This window comes from Numenius arquata, chromosome 18 (assembly GCF_964106895.1).
Source record: "Numenius arquata chromosome 18, bNumArq3.hap1.1, whole genome shotgun sequence".
Lineage (NCBI taxonomy): Eukaryota > Metazoa > Chordata > Aves > Charadriiformes > Scolopacidae > Numenius > Numenius arquata.
Window position 1 is genome coordinate 11,796,393 of NC_133593.1, and position 14,692 is coordinate 11,811,084.

A 14,692-nucleotide genomic window follows, 5' to 3' on the forward strand; every position below is an offset into this window, starting at 1 on the left:
AGTTGCACTGGTTATAATACTGGCCTTCTTCCACAGGTACTGCGAGGCTGTCCTGGCAGCAAAGGCATTCTCACACAGACCAGCTGAATGGGCAAGAATTTCAGTCTCCCAGGCAGCCTGAGGACACGTTGGGAAGGGAGGCCTATGGGGGAGCACGAGAGGGTGCATCCAACTCCCACCCCAGTGGCATTTCAGTAACTCCAGGGCTGTTAACAGTAATGTTATTGCAGGACCTTGTGGTTCCTCTGTATTTTAACTATAGTTTGAGGCCACGCAGTTCTAGATGGGGACGGGGAAGTCAGCTGCAGATCTGTTCCCCAATAAAGGGTGCTTGCTCACTTCTGCCGGCTCCTGGGAGAAGGCCCCGATGGTCACTGTCATCTCCCCATGTTTATGCCCAAAGGTAGAGGCTCTCGGGTCAGAGCAGAGAAAATAGCTCTTTAACAGGTAATAAACCCCCAAGGGTGCGTTTACGCAGGGATTTGCAGTTTGGCCTGGGTTTGGAGGAAAGACTCCTGCAGCAGCTCCACTCTGCATTGGAACAGCCATTGGCATCCTGCTGCAGACAGGATTTGTCAGCTTCAGAGAGACAATGAGCTGCGCGGGATTTTCTGTCCCATTAGTGCCCTGGCTTCTTGTAAGCTGTGAGCTGCTTGTGTGTATTGCAACAGCATCGCGTATGAAAGTGACTTCTTTGGTTTCCCCCGCTTTAATTTGGAAAGAACCAATGCCTGAAAATCAAGCAGTCCCAGAAAACCAAATAAATACAAGACTTCAATGCTTTCTTTTCCTGAACACACACCTCTGTCAGCTCTTTAGCCTCTCACCCCTTCTGAGCCCAAAGGTCAGTTGGGCCACATGTGAACTGCTGCCCTCGGAGAGGTAGAGGAAGGAAATCACACATTCTGCACCGCTTTCTAGGCCTTTCTTGATACACTTTGTGTATGAATCACCCGAGCGTGACGGCAGCCTGATGGTGACTAGAGACTGGCATCTATCAAAACTTGGTTTCCTCTTTTAAAGTCACTCACTTGACATCTGCAAGCAGGACTTCTTATGGCCCTGCGAACAATGCTGCTTTTGTTTGGTGGGGCTGTACTGGAAGAGTCCTTTTGCTGGAAAGTGTCAGGCAAGTTCCAGCTAAAGCTGCTTATTTTCATCATTTCTGGGAAAGACCAGCCTGGCTCCCGGCCTAAGGAAGAGTGGAAAAACTGCTCTTCCAGCAAGTATTGAGGAATTGCTCTCTGAAATTGTCCCAAACACAATGAAGCCATCAGTCACCGCTTGATAGGCTTCCAGCTTCAGAACGACTTTGTTACTCTGTCACATACAGATGACATTTTGTTAAAGAATCGAGGTTTTGTTGCAACTTTAACATCTTAATGTTCTGTTTTGCTCACCATCCCCAACCATCTCTTGCAAGTAACATTGTTCCCTGCTATAAAGTCAACAGTTCCTTCTGCAGCAACAATGCTGGGCTTTGCGCATGGCTGTCACACTCACACATAGGGGCAAAGAGCCTCTTCTTTGTCAACAAAGCAACATCACACCCATCATTTATCTTTTAGAAGACTCCTTAAGGAAGCGCCTTTAGGAAGGGTTATAACCGGGCAGCACTCATGGCCAGGAAAGAAATTCCAGGAATAGCAGGTATGAAATCATGTCCCCAGCCCACACGCACTCCAAGGACTATTCTTAGGGAGAAGCCTCAACCGGCGGTTTGGTAGCGGATCTTTAGGAGTTGTTTCTGTTCTAAAGACAGTTGAGTGAGCATTGCCTGGGTTCACACACTCACATGAAACACCTGAGGCTGCCAGAAAGACCTTTGCAGCAGAGTATAGGGGCTAAAATTAGCAAGGGCATGGGAAAATGTTTAGGAAAATGCATGAGAGTGGTATTTACAGAGCGAGGGGACCTTGGCTGACTTGCATGACATGCACTGTGAGTCAGGGCCAACGGTGCTGAGCACCTACCGGGCCTTTGATATTCTTACCTCTTCCTTACTTCTGCATGTGGGATGATTACCATGGCCTCATCAATAAGACATCTAAGCATCACCCACTTCTACATCATGGTGCCTCTGGGGGGCAGAGAAGTTCTGGAGCATATTTGAAACACAGAAAACAAACACAGTAGAAGAAGAAGAACTTACCCAAAGACACACCTGAGCTCTGTGTCACATCAGAGATGTAAACATAGGTTTCCTGTGTCTTTGGTTAATACTCGCATTATGGAGGTGTGTATTCTTTCTTTAAACACAAAAGAAACAGGGCTGGCTGCTAGTAATGAGAAACCAGAATTTTAACAATGCCTTATTTCTTAGCAAATGTGCCGATTATTTGGTATTCCTTAATACATTAATTGAGAAACAGAATGAATTAGACTTGTTAAGCTACCTAATTTACCAGTAAAATTTTAAGATCTACGTAAGATAACGCTCTCCAGTTTTCCCTGGCTTTTTAATTGAGGCCCAATACTGGTCACTGCCATTTTTTTTTGGAGTTATAACTTTTGTTACTTACGCTCAGCGCTCACTTGCTGGGCCAGAGAGACCTAGTGTGGCTGCTGGAGGTCAGTTTCTTTAAATAAAAAAGTAATCCAGATCAATGTGGGATTACAAGGCACAAAATCTGCTCATGGCTAAGCAGGGTCAGTGTTCTTGGACGGCAAAACTGCCCTGAAGTTTTCGTTTGCCATTAAATACCTGGCCTCTTGTTGCCTGCTGGGTTCCCCTCCCAGCAAGGAGCTTGCCAAGTGCTATTTTGCTTTTAACTGACCAGTGACCTTGGTCCAGCTGAAAAGATGTGCTCCACAGCCCCCCAGGATTCCAACGGTCCCAGCTCAGTGCCTGCTCGGCCACAGAGCTCAGGGGCAGAGATGCAGCCCCACACGCTGAGCCCTACAGAAAATCTGTCTTTTTATTGGGTGCGAAAAGGTCAGCTGAGCACACAGGAAAATCCAACCCAGTTAAGTCGGCATCATTACTTTCCTTGCTGCTGTTTGGATTCAGCAGTGTTTCTGGTCACAGTGGCCAACTTTGGGTGTCGTGGCAAAAGAGTAGATCTTATCTAATGTGTTCAGAGAAATTGTAAGGGAATGCTCAACGTGTACACAAGGCCAAATCCAGAGTTCTGCTGAGCCAGTGACTTCCTCGGGGAGCCAAAACTCTTTCTGAAATTGCCTCAACACACATACATAAACACCTCTGATTTTAGGGTCTCTATGTTAGGATGCTTTATTATCATAAAGCACTTTTCCTGTGTCTTGTTTGTTTTTCCCTATTTATTTTTACCTCCTATGAAATCAACACTAGCAGCTGGAGCTATTTTAATTGTCTCCATGCTTCTGACACAATTAGGAATGTTTTGCTTAGACTGATGCTCAGCAGAGGCACCGTTCAGAGCTCAGTCTTTATGTGATGATTCCCCACCTTGGACATGGAGGGTGTTACAGTACTGGATCCCATGGGGTGACACAGATCCCTGACCGCCCCAAGAAAGGAGGAATGACAAAAGTGCCTAGGGGTTCTGTCCGCAAGACAAGTGTCCCATTGTGGTTGCTGGATGACACATCTCCCTGCTAGAAATAGACTTCTCATCAGCCCTCCGAGTCGTGAGCGAGCTTACCGCTGGCCGCCAGCCTGAAATGACTTCAAAGCTCTGAGCTGGGCCCAAGGGATCCAACATCCTCTTCCTCCAAGCTCACACAACACCTGGGCTCAAGCAACAGCCACCGCCAGGAGCTCCTTTTCCTGACCAGAGATACTAAGACCTACGCATCAGGGGCTGAAGGCAAAGCTGTGCCAAGAACATCAAAGTCAACTTCTATTGGCAACTGCACCTTTGAGGAAAGTGGGATATTACTTATGCAGGACATTAGCCATTATTTTAGAATAGCTATGCTTAAAAAAATAACAACTTCAACAACAGGAAACAAAGAAGGGAAAGATCTGAAACCAAAGTTCTCCAGCAGAGAATACATTACAGCATGGGGCTCCGATGATAAGACTCAAACCACTAAAACAGCCACCTGAAAAAATATTTCATCAGGACATGAGAGTGAGTAACTCTTAGAGATTGTTACTGTGCAGTGGAGATGGTTTGAGCTCATCCCTAAGTCACCTCTATATTTCAGCTATCAGTAGGGGTGCAATGGGCAGCTAAAGGGGCAGGTACCATTCCCGTCAGCACAACCCATCCAAATCACCTGCAATGCATCTTATTTCATCACGCCCACAACAGCAGAAACTGTTCATTCTCACAAACAGTGCTGAGAAGAAAGCAGGTTTGAAAATTATATATGCAGTGAGTCTGTTAAGACCACTGCTGATTTACTCCATCTTCTTAAGCACCCCAGAGTCTCTTGCTCCTGAGGTTGTTACATATATATATATATACACAAAAGTATACATATATCTACTGTTTTATAAATAAACACACACAGTGTAAATGTTTTGGGGCAAGAACCATTACCTTATTCTACATCTATCCCTAACTACATTCCCTAGTGACTCAAACAGTGGGGAGGCAGCCCCTGACTGAGGTCCTGGGGCCAAAACACTAACAAATATATGGCCTGACGAAGAATATTTAGGTTCATAAATAACAGGTCCACAGGAGATGCAAGAGGCTTGTGTAAGTAGAGTGGGGGAATGTGGGGAGAGCAGCTTGCATTTGCCCCCACTGTAAGTATTCCTTGTGCAGGAAACAGCACTTGGACACAAAGGGCAAGAGGACAGGGAGCAGAGAGATCTAATTTGTGCTGCTGCTATTCCAGAGGTTGCAAGAGGGCTGCTCTTCATTCATGTAGGTTTAAAGACAGCAGGTCCTTTATCCGTCCTGCACGTGGCTCACTCACAGCACAGGGGGGAATCTCTAGGTTGTATTTCCCTAGGTTGTATTCATCGATGGGGGTAAAGAAAACACAGAATATAAGGGGGAGAAAGAAATACACCCACCCTCGCCCTTACCCGGTGTGTACACACACATGGACGGAAACTCTGGGTGGCTGCGACTCCCTCCCTGGGCGGCGTTGCCCCCGGAACCCCCGCGCGTTAGGTGACTGGAAGGAGAGCAGCTCTCTCCGGCAGGATTACATTTCTTCATTTCCTGCCATTGTCCGCGGGTCCCGGCGGGGCGGCCCCAACCCGCCGCGCTGCCCGCACACCTGCGGGGGGAGGCGGGGAGGCCGCAGCCCCGCCGTACCGGACACCCCCATCCTGGGCCGGGCAGATCCGCCCCCCCTAGGCCGGGCGCCGTCGCCCCCGGGCCCGGCACCCCCCCACCGGGCTGCAGAGGGCACCAGAGCACCGGGAAGAGCCCCCCGCTGCAGCCAGCGCAACCGCCTGTCTCTGCTGGGGGCGGGGGAGGTGGCGAGTGGGGGGGCCAGGGCCGAAGCCCACCCCTGCGGCCCCGGCTCCAGTTCCATCCCTGGGGCGTTACGGGGTACCCCCCAATCCCCTTAGGAAACTCTGCCGCTGCTGGGGACCATCCGGCGCTGGGAGCCCGCGGGACCGGGGGCCACGCCACGGTGCCAGGGCGGAGGGAAGGGGATTTACAGCCCCGAGGGACGGGGGTCATTTGGGTACTGGCCACACGCCAAAAGCAGCAGCAATAAACACATTGGCCCAACCAGCTCCTTTTCTGACTTAAGTAATTTCCCGGACTGGGAGAACATGCAGAATTGCGTAATTGTTACTGGGTGGCTGTTTTCTTGCTGTTGTGTCACCTCAAGGCACGGGGGATGTCACTAAAAGCCTCGGCCGCCGCGGGTAAGCTCTGTCCTTCGTGCCTGGGGAGGCAGAGTCCGGGTGTGCGGAGATGAGCCTGCAGCAAGGGCTGTCACCTCCACCCCCACGCTGGCACTGGGGTACACGTAACCCACCCAGGTCAGACACGCTTCTGCCCCTGTGTTTGCCAGAGCAAGGAACAAAAGCTCTCCTAAAGGCTGCAGAGCTGTAAAAGGGGTCTGGGGGCTCGTGCTCACTGCTTTTCTGGGTACGTCCCACAGTCTCAGTGAAAGCGGGACACTGTCCTGACTGCTCTCCTTCCCCGGGCACCTGAATGCATTAGGAAGCAAAATAATCCACCCAAAGAACCACTTTCTCAGGACACATCACAGCCACTTTTTTGACAATTAATCACACAGCGGACTGGTTTCCCTCCTGGGTGACCAGTGGTCCCTCCAGCAGGGAACTAAGAGGTCGGTGTGAGGGAAGCCAGCCCTATAGAACACCTGAGGGTTTGAGGTGTGACCATATTCTTTAGCTTCTGACAAATTCAGTGAGTCTGTGTCTCTCCCTGCCTTGCTGGAGGATGTTCTTCATGCCATACAGGGAGAATGGGTTAAAGAACCATATCTGCGTATGGGGGAAAGAGCAATAGTTTAGAGACAAGTCAATTGGGAGACCTTTCAAGACTTCAGGAGACACTGGATCCATAGGGAAGAGGAAATAAGCACTACTCTCATCCACATCAACGCTTCGTGTTTAGCAGCCTCCATAGATAGCTAGCATCTGTTCTGCAACTCTTCTAACAGAACTCAAGTGTTTATACATTTTTATCCCAGCATCTTTAAATAGCCCTGTTTTATGTGAAAATTTACTGCAAATTCTAAGTGGAAGACATGTAAGGGCTCAGTATCTGAACATCCCAAGCATGTCAATATTTCATAGTTTCATCTGAGTTTAGAAGACAAGATCCTTCATTCCCAATGACAGAAGAGGGCTGCATTTTCCCTATGACCTCATCAGGTACTCCCTTTGTGACATCACTGCAGAGTATTTAAGTAACTTGATAAGCTCTTCAGCGTTGGGTGGGGTTTTTCACTTTTAAATCAGTAGGAGCTCCATTGTTGCTACAGATAAGCAGCCATTTTGGGTCATTTGAGTGCAAACTGCAGATGAGTGTCACCCAGAGGCTTTTCTCTTCTCTTTTTGCCAGTGACTTTATATGAAAGTTACAGAATCACAGAATCTTAGTGGTTGGAAGGGACCTTTGAGATCATCGAGTCCAACCACATTAAAAAAAAGAAACAAACAAAAACACACAAACAAACAAAAAAAACACAACACAAAACCAAACAAACAACAACCCCCCCCCAAAAAAAAAAAAAAAAAAAAAAAAAAGCAGCATCCATCAACTAAACCCCACACACAACACCCCACCACAAACCAACAATCCCGGGCACTAGAGCATGCCCTGAAGAGCCATGTCTACACGTTTCTTAAATACCTCCAGGGATGGTGACTCCACCACCTCCCTGGGCAGGCTGTTCCAGTGCTTGACCACTCTCTCAGTAAAGTAATTCTTCCTAATATCTAATCTAAACCTCCCTTGCCGCAGCTTCATACCATTTCCTCTGGTCCTGTCATTATTCCCTTGGGAGAAGAGGCCAACCCCCGCCTCTCTACAGTTTCCTTTCAGGTAGTTGTAGAGGGCAATGAGGTCTCCCCTCAGCCTCCTCTTCTCCAAACTAAACATGCCCAGTTCCCTCAGCCTCTCCTCATAGGACTTGTTCTCCAGACCCCTCACCAGCTTGGTGGCTCTCCTCTGGACACGCTCCAGCACTTCAATGTCTTTCCTGTAGTGAGGGGCCCAAAACTGAACACAGTACTCGAGATGAGGCCTCACCAGTGCCGAGTACAGAGGCATGATGACTTCCCTGCTCCTGCTGGCCACGCTATTCCTGATACAGGCCAGGATACCGTTGGCCTTCTTGGCCACCTGGGCACACTGCTGGCTCATGTTAAGCCGGCTGTCCACTAACACTCCCAGGTCCTTTTCTGCCAGGCAGCTTTCCAGCCACTCTTCCCCAAGCCTGTAGCGTTGCTTGGGGTTGTTGTGACCGAAATGCAGAACCCGGCACTTGGCCTTATTAAACCTCATCCCATTGGCCTTGGCCCATTGGTCCAACCTGTCCAGGTCCCTCTGTAGAGCCTGCCGACCCTCAAGCAGATCAACACTCCCACCTAGCTTGGTGTCATCCGCAAACTTACTGAGGGTGCACTCAATCCCCTTATCTAGATCATCAATGAAGATATTGAACAAGACTGGCCCCAAAACTGAGCCCTGAGGGACACCACTGATGACCGGCCGCCAACCAGATTTTGCTCCATTAATCACAACTCGCTGAGCACGGCCATCCAGCCAGTTTTTTATCCAGCGGAGGGTACACTTATCTATGCCATGATTCTCCAGTTTCTCCAGGAGAATGCCGTGAGGGACGGTGTCAAAGGCCTTACCAAAGTCCAGGTAGACAACATCCACAGCCTTCCCCTCATCGAGAAAGCGGGTCACATGGTCATAGAAAGAGATCAAGTTCTCTGAGGTTGCCCTGTGTGTGGGAAAGTGCAGTGATCACAACTGCTTCCACAAGTGGATGTGGAGTCTCTCCTGCCCTTGGACTCCCAGCCTGAATTTGCCAGTCTCATCTCCACGTGTGAGCTGGCACATCCCCTGCTACAAGGATCCAGCCCGGCCCCAGTGCTCCGGCAGAGGGTTGAAGGCTGGGCAGATTCCTACACGGCTAATGTTTCTCTGCTAGAGATGTCTGTGACACAGAATCCGGGAACCAGGTTCCTTACGTGATGAAAATGAATCCTACTCTGTATCAGCCCTGGAAAACACTGATTCTGTGAGCTCACAGCAAGATACAGGGGAAGAGAGTCCTTCCCCTTCTATGTGCTTCTAAGTAAATAAATCGCGAGTCTAGGATTTGGCAAAGATAAAAGGTATTCCATTCCAGTTATAAAAATGGAATAGTACTGGAAGCTGGAGAGAAAGTTTTAGCCAGAAATCCAGGATTCATCCAGCAGGTTCTGATTCCTAGGATTCAGCTGTGTGGAGGTCACTGCACCTCCTCACATCCCTGGTCTCGAAACACAGGCTGATATTTATTTACCTGCCCTGCCATGGAACCGCCTGACTCGGTAAACGCTAGCAACGTGCCAATGGGCCAGCATGTCCAGAGCCTAGAACTTCTCAAGTGAATCATGTAACCCACAGCCCAGGTCAGGTGGCTTTGATGCGTGTCCAATCACTCAGGGGTTTTTCCCCCTTTGCCAAATAGTTTAAAATCACAAAATTGGTATAAGGAACAATTGCTTTTAGGTCAGCTCTTATGTGCATGTAAAGCTTGTGTTGGAGTTGTAGCATGCTACGTTGGTTTTCATCTACATTTTCACAGCTCTTAGGAACAGAAGAGTTCTGACTGTCCAGCATACATCTCCCGTACATCCCACCATACCCCGACTACATTCCTGCTCTTTGCTATCACGTCCCAGGTAATAATCAGCAGGGAGTGCCCACAGTCACCTGGGGATGAGCCAGACTAGCCTATTTCCTCATTTTCAGGGTCACCAATTCCTTATACTCCCCCACACTTACAGAGCGTTTCCCAGGCTGCCCGACAGAACAGTTCCAGTCCACTTTCAGCTCTGCCAATAACCCACAGCTCGAGACAGACAACTGGCTTTGCCTTCCTGTCCTGCACAGCTTTGAACAGCACTTGTCTCTGAAGTCAGTTTAGAGCCCAGCCTATTAGGACCTCTGAAAAGTCCTCTAAATAGGAGTCATCATGATAAGTTACACCTAATTAAATAATCAGCCTTTTCAAAATCCTTGTGAAAGAGATAATTGGGTAAGTTTTATCAGCCCCAGTTTACAAGGGGATCACAAGATCACCTGTGAGATATGCCCAAAGCTACAGATCACACACAACCAGCAAGCAAGGCAGGACTGCATTCCTCTCCTCATGCCAGGCTGCAATCTCCAGAGCGCGCTGCCTCCAAGCCAGCCTTTGTCATCAGGACCTCTCTTGAAATTCTCTCTTTTCTTCACCTTGCTACATTACAGATTTTGCCTCCTTAAAACATGCCGGAAAAGCCAGTCCTAGTACTTGAACTGCACTTGACTACGAGGGGTCCATCCCTGGCTACAGGTAACTGCAACACCCACTGAACCTGCCCCGCACCTCAGTAGCACTGACAGCGAGCACCAGGATAAATCAGACTGACCTCCAACTACAAACTCTCCCGGCATCCCTCCTGATTCCCACAGTTTAATTGAGCATTGAAGATAATCAATTACAGCTGGTTTGTAAGCATCTGAATTGGTAATTCTCATCATTTGCCGAGCTTTTTTTCTTTCCCCCACAGATGCAAGTGCACTGGGATCTATGCCCTCTCATTTTTCAGTCTGCTTTTCCATACTGCTTCATCCCCAGCCCACCACACCTGCCATCAAGGAAAAACTGCGTATAATTGTGTATCTTCTGTTGCCTGTAATATTTTAACTTAATTCATCAGAGCATGTGTGTTTCCTGACAAGTCTGTAAAGAAAATGTATCTTCTAGAAGGGTGGTGGTAGAGGAGGTTGAGGTCATGGACTGCTCAAGCAGCGTTCCCTGATAACAGTCAAGTTAGCATTTTTCATCTCTCCAAAGGAAAAAAAAAATACAGGCTGTTTCAACATGTTTATAACTGTGGCTTCATCCTAGAAAACAGATCCCCTGGGAGGAGAGGGGGAGGAACCTAGCAGGTAGTTACTATTTCTGCATCTTCTGGTATTCTTATTACTTCTTCTTGTGGCATCTTTCTGATTTCTCTGCATGTAATTATCTCAATGTATATACCTTTGAAGCACCTACTAAAAAGAAGGGGTTAAATAAAAATACTCTGTGCAGCAGATGCGCAATGCGATGACTTTGCTCAGTGTTATGCCTTTCCATTATTCACAAGCTTCTACCAGTCTGCTCTCAGCAGGAATGCCCTATGTAGTATTAAAGGAAGCAACAAAACAAGAACAAAAGGCAGGTTTCCCTGGCAGCTGGGTTTATGTGGCTTCCTAATGTGTTGCTTCATGTCTCACAGAATAGCGATAGACGCTGCAGAAGAGAAAAAGAAATTATGCCTTAATTAAGCACTTTTTCTCTGCTTTTCTTGCGTTCCCAGTGAGGAAAGGCTGTGTCATTCTAACTGCATCCATAAAACCCCATAACGCATGACTGTACTTTTTCTTCCCCTCTGTAATTCCCGACTGCTGCTCTGGGAGCAAAGCTGCTCTGTTTAGGGGTGTTGGCTTGTGCTGACGGTAAGAGCCGGGATAACGTGGTTCAAGGACCAAGCAGAAGAGGGGACAGCCATTCATTTCCAGTTCACCTCTGAATGATCGTGTGGCCCACTACGATTAGTTGGGCTGCCTGTGTGTAACCTTTCAGATGTGTCAAGTAATTCCATGAGCAAAAAGCAATTTGGATTTTGTGGTTAACTGCATGATCCAAACCAAATCCAGAACTTCTCTTCGGTGTGTTATCAAGGGAGTTGATGCTACCGCTTGGCGCTTTCATCGTAAGATTATCTTCCCCAAACAGGTAGGGATTTAATTATGTCTAATATTTCCACCCTTCTATGAAATTTGCTTGAAATCAATAAATACTTTATGCCTTGATCTACCCGGTATTTTCAGAAGGAGAGGGAGCACACCATATGGAAGAGCTCTGCGCTGTGTTCCGCGCACAGTGCACCTCTTGCCCCCATGTCTCATGCACTTACTCAGCGGTTTGGACTGAGAACTGTCTCTGTAATGACTAATGTAATCAGAAGCCAATCTTGATTAGTCCCTCTATACATCACTGTATGGAAAAAAAAAAAAAGCACATTAAGTCTGGACTGCTAAAAGCTAGGTTGAAATGCTGTGACCACATCACAGTAACAACAATTAACAAGGCTAAATGTCTCCTGTCATAGCCCATTCCCTATCCTGCTGCACTAAGCAAAGCAGCCGGCTTGTTTTTCCAGCACAAGCTGACCTTCTGTGCAGTCAATATCTAAAACACATTGTCTGAGGAGAGGGAGTTCACAGCATTGAATTATGCAATTATATGAGTGCGCCCAAGCGTTTAGCAATGCAGACTGCATCCATTCCTGCTGACTAGCTGTGATTTTCAGACACATTGGAACCGGCATGTCTTGAAATGTGAATTCTTTGCAGATGGCTGTATCTGCTCAGCAGAGAGCTGTCGGCAAAACTCCGCTATGATATTCTGAACAGCTCGGGCATCGTGTGGCTCCAGGGCATGTGAGAGAGGGAAAGATGTGAGCAGAAAGACATTCGCAGCTCCAGTTCTGCTGTTTTCCAGATGGGCCAGGGCTGATAAGTGGAGCTGGGCAAATTTCTGTAACAACCTTTCTGACTGTGAAACTTCCCCAGGTTGAAGGGTCTGGAGGGGTCAGGGAGCATTGGCTGGGCTGAAATTCCCAGCCTCACAGCACAGGGGAACAGCACGTGCTATTTTGAAGACATCTAGGACAGCCAACAACTGCTGAAATTCTACAGACATATCACTTTTTAACAGAAATACAGAACTGAAAGGGACCATATGGGTTCTTTCATAGTTTGAACACCTACATAAAATTATTAGCAAGTCCTGATTATCCATCATGGAAAAATTTGAATACTTTGGTTTTGATATTTCAGATTTCCTATTTTAAATGTGAATAGTTTCAGGTAAACTACAGTGTTTATGGTTTGAGGGGGATTTTTTGTTTCATTTTTTGGTAAAAGATAGGCAATACTACGGAACAAGGTTTTGGAATTTGCAGGAGTTTGCAAATCTCGGAGATGGTGCAGAACTACAGAGCTAAGAGGCTGAAACCGAGAAGAGGTTCGTGGATGGATGGGAGCTGGAGATGTTTTGTTTCAAGTATCTCTGACCACAATCCCATCGAAGAAAAAAAACTACATGAAGCAATTACATCTAGTACTATAAGATCTGGCTTCATTTAGGTCAAGGAATATGTGGAGTAACTCCAGTAAACCAACTGAATTATTTTTTATTATGCCCATTGTAATGGGCAAAATCTGACCTTTTGAAAAGGATTCTGGGAAGCACAGATGTGGATCACATCTACCCTTTTCATCCTTGTAATTTCCAACCTTAAGTGCTCTATACGGTTTAAATAGACATATCAGACAGAGGAAACATTATCATCTCTACTTCATGGGGAGGCAGACAGATTAGATGATTTGCCCATGGCTATACTTTCTGAAAGAGCCAGGAACTGAACCAGACTGGTCCAGTCTCCATGTCTCAACCACAGGGTCATCAGTCCCTTCCTTGAAATGGTTTCCGAAATCGTGATTCTACTGACTGGAAGCCAAAGTAGTGGAAACACGTACTCCCAATAAACCGCAAGCTCCAGTTACGGGCTCTTTCCTTGCACCACCTAAATAAAGTTTCAGAATATTTCCCTTAGTTCTTGAGGGCATTAAAACATATTGTGGCTTGAAGAGGAGACAGATTTACCAAGATGAATCTGTTGGTTTTGAAAGCCCTTTTCAATTTTTATTGAACAGGACTTTCCCATGGGAAAGAAACACAACATGCTGCTTTGTGCCAGCACCTATCTCCTTTCCCTGTAACCACGATTTTATTCGTAGGGAAGAGGGGGATTGATCTGAGCAAAGAACAAGCAGAAAACTGCATCAAATGGTGGAAACCTGGGCACCTGAGATGTGAGAGACGCCATCCCCTGGTTCCTCAGTCCAGATTGCTGACCTGCCACTTCCCTCTCATGCTTAGTCCTGCTTTTGGTTACTCCAGTTGTATTGGTAAATTATACAGGAGGAGGGCTAATGCAAATATGTTGCATTAGTCTAATGCAAGTGACCAGAAAGTGCAAAACCTGGCAGCTCAGAACCTCGTGTGGCACATTAGGAAATATACTGGCTATAAAAAGAGTTGAGAATGAAAACAAGGAAGGAAGCAGGAGAGGCATGCAGACGGCTGTTGTAGGACTGGTGTCACTCCACTTCAGTCAGAAACAAATTCCTCCCTGTTTTTTCAGATAGCTTTGCAAAGAGGATGTGTTAGTATTGCTTCCTGACACTGGGGGGTTGTTATCGGTGCGTATGACGAGAGACAGCATTCCAGCAAGGCGAAGGTCTCTGTAAACTGGTTGTCAGTCCCAAGTACGGACAGATCCAACTGTCCAACTGCCTCTTCATGAGATCAAGCTAAGACTAAAAGTTCTCTCTCTCTTATCCTTCAAAGGAGTGTCCAAGCTCCTGTAGGACATACCATGAGGGAAACACAGAAAAGCTTTATTTTCTTAAGATAATTCTTTTCTAAGTTTTTTTACAAATTTTTGCCTTCAGAGAGATTTGCCTCTCCCCTGACAGTATGCTCAGAAAATAGAGTGGCATCAGTTTCAGGACCTGCAGTTAGAATTCCTGACTTCTCAGTCAGAAGCTGTGAATCATCTGCTATTTAGTGATGAGCAGGTCATTTAGCCTTGTGGCTTCTGCTCAGAACCTGGCCATGAGCTAACTGAAGTCAAGGGGAGCTTCTCCCCTGGTTTGAATTGGACTGTGAATTGCACAGACACACTGAAAAGATCAGTGCCCTGTCGAAGTATGAAGTCTTCTGTATTAGCTTTTATAACTCACTCTTTTTTTCTAATTAAAATATCTTACAGTTTAGGGTGCACAGGGTTCATTCCAACAGCAAAAGCTGGGTTTCTTCCACCTTTCTTCCATGAATGGCGGGAGACAATCCAGAGTGAGAAAACATACTACAACAAGAAGCTCTGATTTAGCAAAATACTTCTTCCTGTGCTGGTTTGTGTTCCTTTCCAAGGCAGCACCTGAAAGTGTGTTTAGGCAAAGCCTACGCAGTAGCAATTAAAGTCAGA